Source organism: Dipodomys merriami, unplaced genomic scaffold (genome assembly GCF_024711535.1).
Source record: "Dipodomys merriami isolate MVZ:Mamm:240054 unplaced genomic scaffold, mDipMer1.0.p SCAF_411, whole genome shotgun sequence".
Lineage (NCBI taxonomy): Eukaryota > Metazoa > Chordata > Mammalia > Rodentia > Heteromyidae > Dipodomys > Dipodomys merriami.
In genome coordinates this window covers 83,792-90,892 of record NW_027205727.1, presented here as the reverse complement: position 1 = coordinate 90,892, position 7,101 = coordinate 83,792, and the positions used below count along the sequence as shown (strand labels likewise).

The 7,101-nt window shown below is 41.4% G+C and overlaps 2 pseudogenes; both read right to left on the bottom strand.

The window, feature by feature from the left end:
- Window positions 1-818: 818 nt before the first annotated feature.
- On the bottom strand, window positions 819-2,728 carry LOC138807114 (sentrin-specific protease 2-like; annotated as a pseudogene).
- A 405-nt stretch (window positions 2,729-3,133) lies between these two features.
- LOC138807113 (sentrin-specific protease 2 pseudogene) lies at window positions 3,134-5,117 on the bottom strand (annotated as a pseudogene).
- Between the last annotated feature and the right edge of the window lie 1,984 nt (window positions 5,118-7,101).

Here is a 7,101-nt window from a genome sequence, read left to right as displayed (position 1 = left end):
TCTAACAATTTCCCAGAAACTCCCAAACTCCATCTATGAAATCTTAAGGAGTTTTTCGTTATTTATTTCTGAATTTTGTCTTTCCTTTAAAGGATTTATTTTCTCTTTTTTTTCCTTTTCAATCTTCAGCAAGGAGTGGAAGTCTGATTAACACTTCTTTCAGAAATAAATAGTTCAAATAACGTAAGTATAAAAGAACAGTGGAAAATGGCCACAGTCTTATGATTGCAAATAAATGAGAAAAAGAATATAACTGAACAAACACATGGTAAAAACAAAACAAAACAATTCATAGCATAAATCCTGTATTTCCCACATTTGTAAGGAAATAACTCTTTGAAAGAAACAAAAAATATCAGCTGGGCACCTGTGGCTCAGACCTATAATACTAGCTACTCAGGAGGCTGAGATCTAAGGATTGAGGTTCAAACCCAAGCCAGGCAGCAAAGTCCATGAGACTCATATCTCCAATAAATTACTCAGAAAACCAGAAGTGGCGCTGTGGATCAAGTGGTAGAGCACTTGCCATGAGCTGAAGAGCTGAGGGAAAGTGCCAAGGCCCAGAGTTCAAGCCCCACAACCGACCAAAAAGAGAAATCAATCAATGTTTGTTCTTGTATGGGTTGAGCAGACACAGCCTTCCAGAGGTTGGAAGCTGTTCCTCCACCCTGTCAGGATTTGGACGCAGAGGGCCTGCATGCACTTTTACAGCTCAGTACCTGGGCAAACAGAAATGGAGTAGAGACACTGTATCCTGTGATGCATGAGGAAATGCCCATAAAGAAACACCAGCAGCAAAAGGACCTAGCAGCGCACGGTCACAGCAACTGCTGAGGGAGGATCTCTACTGTCTTCTACTGAAAGAGAAGCATCTGTTCCTGCATAAATGTGATAGGTTTGTCCCTAGAAATATAGAATTTGAATATTTGGAAGTAAACATTCCACAATCGCTCCCATTCAACAGTTGAAGAATCTCATGTGACTTCATACTGTAGTGTGTCCACTCTAAAAAATTAGATCAACATTTCTTTTCATCTTACTTTCATCCTGTAAATACTGATGGAAAATTTCACAGCTCTTGCTTCCCTTTTGGGTCCGGTCGTGGGCCTGAACTCTGGGTCTGGGTACTGTCCTTCAGCTCTTCAGCTCAAAGCTAACACTCTACCACTTGAGCCACAGTGCCGCTTCCAGCTTTTTTCTTTTGTTGCTTATGTGGTGCTGAGGAATTGAACCCAGGGTCTCAGGCATGCAAGGCAAGCACTCTACCACTGAGCCAGCTTCCCAGCCCATCTTGCTTCCCTTTTGTCCCATAAAGTCCAGATACTTAAGATATTTTTATCTTAGATCTGTCACCACCAGGATCCAATGTAACTTCTAATGAATAGACACAGAATAAGTTTTTGTTCAAAGTGGTTTGCCCCTTTGGTCCATCGTTTCACTGCTTGGTAATCCCCAGACTTAGGTCAGGATAGAAGAAAGTAATGAATGCATGAAAGTACTGGATAGCCTTGCTTTTATTTCTTTCCATTAGGAGATTCATGTAAAAATTAGTGACCTCATCAGTGAACAAGTTTTTTAAGGTTTGGATATCTCCCTCAGTAATTCTCAATTTGAAAGCACTACTGAGGATCTCATCCTGTGGGCCATGGTCTAGGGCATTATTGATTTTCTTTTCCAGGTCTTCAATAAGTTCAAGATCATCTGTTCTTCTGTCCTTCTCTTTGTGTAAGAAATTCTTTTTCTTGGCCTCAACTACTACTATTTTCCTCCTAAATAAGACATTGCTTCCAAGCTGGGCACTGGTGGCTCACGCCTGTAATCCTAGCCTCTCAGGAGGCTGAGATGTGAGGATTGTGGTCCAAAGCCAGCCAGGGCAGGAAAGTCCATGAGACTCTTTTTTTTTTTTTGGTCGGTCGTGGGGCTTGAACTCTGGGCCTAGGCGCTGCCCCTCAGCTCTTCAGCTCAAGGTGAGTGCTCTACCAATTGAGCTACAATGCCACTTCCGGTTTTCTGGTGGTTTTATTGGAGATAGGAGTCTCACAGTCTTTCCTGCCCAGGCTGGCTTTGAACCCTGATCCTCAGATCTCAGCCTCCTGAGTAGCTAGGATTACAGGCGTGAGCCACCAGCGCCCAGCTCGAGGAAAGTCCATGAGACTCTAATCTCCAATAAACCACTAGAAAACCAGAAGTGGCACTATGGCTCAAGAAGTAGAGTGCTCACCTTGAGCTGAAGAGCACAGGGACAGCGCCCAAGCCCAGAGTTCAAGCCCCACGACCGACCAAAAAAAAAAAAAAAGACATTGCTTCCAGGCAGAGTAAGGCTGATACTTCTGATAGGTCACGTACAGCCAGATGCCCTCTTTTATTGTCATTTTCAGGTCTTACAGTGATCTTTTCTTTTCTTTTTTGTTGGACATAGGGCTTGAACTCTGGGCCTGAGGGCTGTCCCTCAGCTCTTCAGCTCAAGGCTAACGCTCTACCATTTGAGCCATAGTGCTACTTCCTGTTTTCTGGTATTTTTTTTATTGGAGATAAGAGTTTCATGGCCTTTCCTGTTATTTCCTTCTTCTTTTTGAGTACCCTAGCTGATCTTTCCTTCCTGGACAACTACCATAATTCTTCTTTGCATGACAGTCTCCGCTGAAGATTATTTCTTCTTGTTCCTGCCATAATGCTGATGGTTTTGTCCATCTCTTTTCCCTTCTTACATCTTTCTCTGAATGATCATATCAGTTTCCTTGATTTAAATAATCCATGGAGGGCTGGGAAGGTGGATCAGTGGTAAAGTGCTTGCCTGGCATGCATGAGGCCCTGGGTTTGATTCATCAGCACCACAGAAACAGAAAAAGAAGGAAGTAACATTGTGGCTCAAGTGGTAGAGCGCTAGCCTTGAACTGAAGAGTACAGGGAGAGCGCCCAGGCCCAGAGTTCAAGCCCCATGACTGACAAATAAACATAAATAATAAATAAATAAATAACCTATGGAGAAAATTCAAAAGGGTGTCTCTAACTTCTCAATACTCCCATCACATGTATCCAAGTGCCTACAGTAGAAGTGTTCTTACATATTTCATAGGCACTTTAAACAATTTCCAAGAATGAAGTCATCATTTTTACCCAATATTTCTAGAATTTACCTCTGTATAATACTCATAAACATTTGGTCAGTTCTGTTTCTGTGATTTCTCACCTCCTCTCCAAAACAATGGGGACACCTCACACCCTTGCTACCCTCTTCAGAAATATCTGTTATATCCTGTTCTTGAGGTTTCCATGTTATGCAACTCTCTGAATTGCCCCTGCTGTGGCCCCAACCAATTGCTGTTCTATCATAGTCTTCTGAATTCAAAGTAAAACCAAAGGAAGGCCGGACTCTACAGGGCTGATCTCATGTAACTGCCACTGATCTTTGGATAGTCACTTATTCCATTAGGAGATTTATTACCCATTTTCAGCATGTTGTTCTGAGATCCAGAACCTGTCAGTTCACAAGATGAAGAGTTCAAAAATACCTCTCCTCAAGAGGCCACATTTCATGTTCCATTACAAGCAGAAATCACCATGGGCATTGTGGTCAGCTGTAATGGGAATCCAAGTAAGCTACCAACATTGCAGCAACTTTTTTACTTGGTGAATAAAGCAATCTAATCTTTGTCTTTAACAGGTATTTTCATCAGTACCCACTGGAGAAAACAGAGTGTTGTGTGAGCGCCACCTCTTGAGGAGGGGCCAAACTCGGGGCAACGACCAGTTGCAGAAAATGGAAAATGGCACCCAGAATCCTATTCAGCCCTGTTTACATACCAGACTGGAGCAGTGGAGGCCAACACACACGAGATGAAAACCCCAGACCTCTTGCAGCCATTGCCGCCTTCGCAGCTTTGGCCACCACCATCAAGCCTCTCAGTCATTGCACATTGAGATGTTTCTTTGTTGGCGGTAGACTCTGCTTGCCTTTGCCTGTTATCCACTTTCTGGCTTGATCTTACAATTAAAGCTTCTTAGTTCTTGTTGAAGCATATAGGGCTCTGATATTGCTTTATCTCTAGTCTGCCATCTAGGATTTTCATTTTCCCTTTAAAAAATTAACATATATGTATTTATTTACCTCCTCCGTGATTTTCCTCTTTAATTTGCATTTTGAAATAACTCATAAGACCTTTGAACTCAAATAACATGGGTTTAGAAAATACTCTATAGCCATGAAGAAAAACCATTTTGAATTGTACTTTTTTAAAATGTAATAACACCTAGACACACTTAGCACCTAAATCTTAAAATCAGTTTTGTAGTTTTATTTTAAAGTACTCCCCCACCTTGTTTATACCTGCTGTGCCAAGTGATTCATGGTTACAGTGATAAAAGTTTTATGAATTAAAAATATCAGATAATTTAAAATTCTGAATATGTCTACTGGCAAATGAATATATTTGCCAAATGCTTGACAAACCCATGCACAACAATAACACTCACAATAAAGTATATTAATTTCAAAGATTGATTATGATTTTACCTAGGGACAGGGTGCCAAGATATCACAGACCTTTGTCCCACAGCTTTAAGAAGGATTTCATGACCAGACAAGTGGTAGAAAACAAAAAGTAAAAGAAACAGCTTTGTGGGCTGGGAATGTGGCTTAGTGGTAGAGTACTTGACTAGCATGCATGAAACCCTACATTCCATTCCTCAGTACCACGTAAATAGAAAAGGCTGGAAGTGGTCCTGTAGCTAAAGTGCTAGAGTACTAGCCTTGAGCACAGAGAGGCTCAGGGCCAGTGCCAGCTCCACCCCTAATGAAAACTGGGTACTTAGAATGGAATATATGTTACAAAATTTCTTCAAGATTCTGGCTGTATTTATCATATAAGTTGACCTTTACACTCCATAGGTTGGCATTAGTCTTGAGAGCCTCTAAAGAGAATTGGAAAGTTTTAAAAATTGTTTTTGTAAAGGTAATGTACAAATGGGTCACCATTTTGTAAGTTAGGTAAAGTGTACATTTCTTGTTGGACAATGTCACCACTTCCTTTTTTCTCTTCCAGTTTTCCCCCCTGTTCTTGTTCACAAGTTGTCAACATCATATCTACTGGGTACCACTGCTGCTTGTGTTTCCCCATTTTCCCTCAATTTCTGTGTCCTCTTCCTCTCCCTCAAATATATGGATAAATCGGGGCTGGGAAGGTGGCTCAGTGGTAGAGCCCTTGCCTTGCATGCATGAGGCTCTGAGTTCAATTCCTCAGCACCACATAAGCAGAAAAAAAGCCAGCAGTGGCGCTGTGGCTCAAGTGGTTGAGTGCTAGCCTTGAGTTGAAGAGCTGAGGGACAGCACCCAGGCCCAGAGTTCAGGCCTATGACTGGACCCAAAAAGAAAAAAAAACATATGGATAAATAAACAAACAAGACAAAAAAATTCCTCTTGTTTCCATTTTCTGGAATTCATGTCAATATAAAAATCAGCAGCTTTATGCAAGCATCAGGCTTTGCTCACACATACATGACACTTATACTTCCTGCACCCAGTCATAGCTCACACCAGATTCTAAGGTCCACAAAGTAATTCTTTTCTCTTTCCACAGAAAGGAGCTGAGGATCAGAAAGATTAAGTGACTTTTGGGGAATGCTGGCTGTACTGCAGAGAATGAGATCTGAAGATCATAATTTGAAACCAACCCAGACTGACAAATGTCTAATGGTAGACATTCACCATCAGTTAACTGTCAGAAAGCCAGAATTTTGTGTTTCAAGCAGTAGAGCTACAACACTACCATACTTAAATGAGAAACTTAAAGGATACTGAAGGATAGTGCAAATACAATGATCTTAAGAACCAATACTATCCCATACACACACCAACACCACCAACATACACACACATATTAAAAGAGATATTAGTACTGAAATCCAAATACAGTTTTTATATTTGTATATGCTTTATTATTGGCTTTAGTAAGGTTTGACCTGATAGTCTCTCTACCTATGAGCCACAATTCAAGCACTTTGTTGCAATTACTACCCAGGTTTGTGTACAGAAATACATTTTCCTAGTTAAGGACACATCCTTTTCCAACAATGGTGAAATGTTTCTACTTGGCCCAGGTTCTTCTATTGAGACCCAGTATCTTACACTATTTGTCCTGCATGGCCTGTAAGTTGATTGGTCCAGTAGATCTCAGCCATCCTAATAACTAGGATAATAGGTAGCAGCTATTGTACTGGATGGTACTTGCTTTAGGAAAAGTGCTCTGAGTTCACCATTCAGTGAAGGTTGTTAGAACTCACCTATTAATACTTTTTGTTCAGAATTGGGAACTTCATATATCTAGGACTGCAGGGGGAACATGGTGTTATTTCATACTGGTTTGATTTTTTTTTTTTTTTTTTTTTTGCCAGTCATGGGGCCTGAACTCTGGGTCTGGGTGCTGTCCCTCAGCTCTTCAGCTCAAGGCTAGCGCTCTACCACTGGAGCCACAGCACCACTTCCGGCTTTCTCTGTTTATGTGGTGCTGAGGAATCGAACCCAGGGCCTCCTGCTTGCAAGGCATGCACTCTACCACTGAGCTACCTTCCCAGCCCACATACTGGTTTGATTTTATGGCAGCTTGTAGCTATTGCCTACTTTAAGCCCTGTATGAAGAGAAAGGGAGCTCCTGGGAGACAAATGCACTGTACTAACTGCTGCTCTCAGATATAGAAGTGAAAAGAAGACTCAAAGAGCCAAATAGCATAGACACTGAGCTCTTAGAAACTCAGGCTATCTGGTACCTTACATTCAATGTAGAAAGTCAGAGCCTGCAGGGCTTGTAAAATCCATTTAGATTCCTGAACATGGGATTCCTTTCTCCTCAGCCCTTTTGACTCTTTGTATCAGGGTTTGTTGGTGTGGCTTTCTTTCCTGTTAACTTACTATACAGGTTAAAACATTATGTGCACCAAACAACAGGTTTCTTTTGTCCTAGTAGATGTTCTACATTCTGTTACCTTCCTGTTTGGGAGCTTGTTTTGTACTTGGACCATCATATACATATCCTTACTAAGGGAATAGCTCACAGACTGTGCAACGTAGTTTCTCAATGATGATTAACTCACCCAGAGACTGAGCCT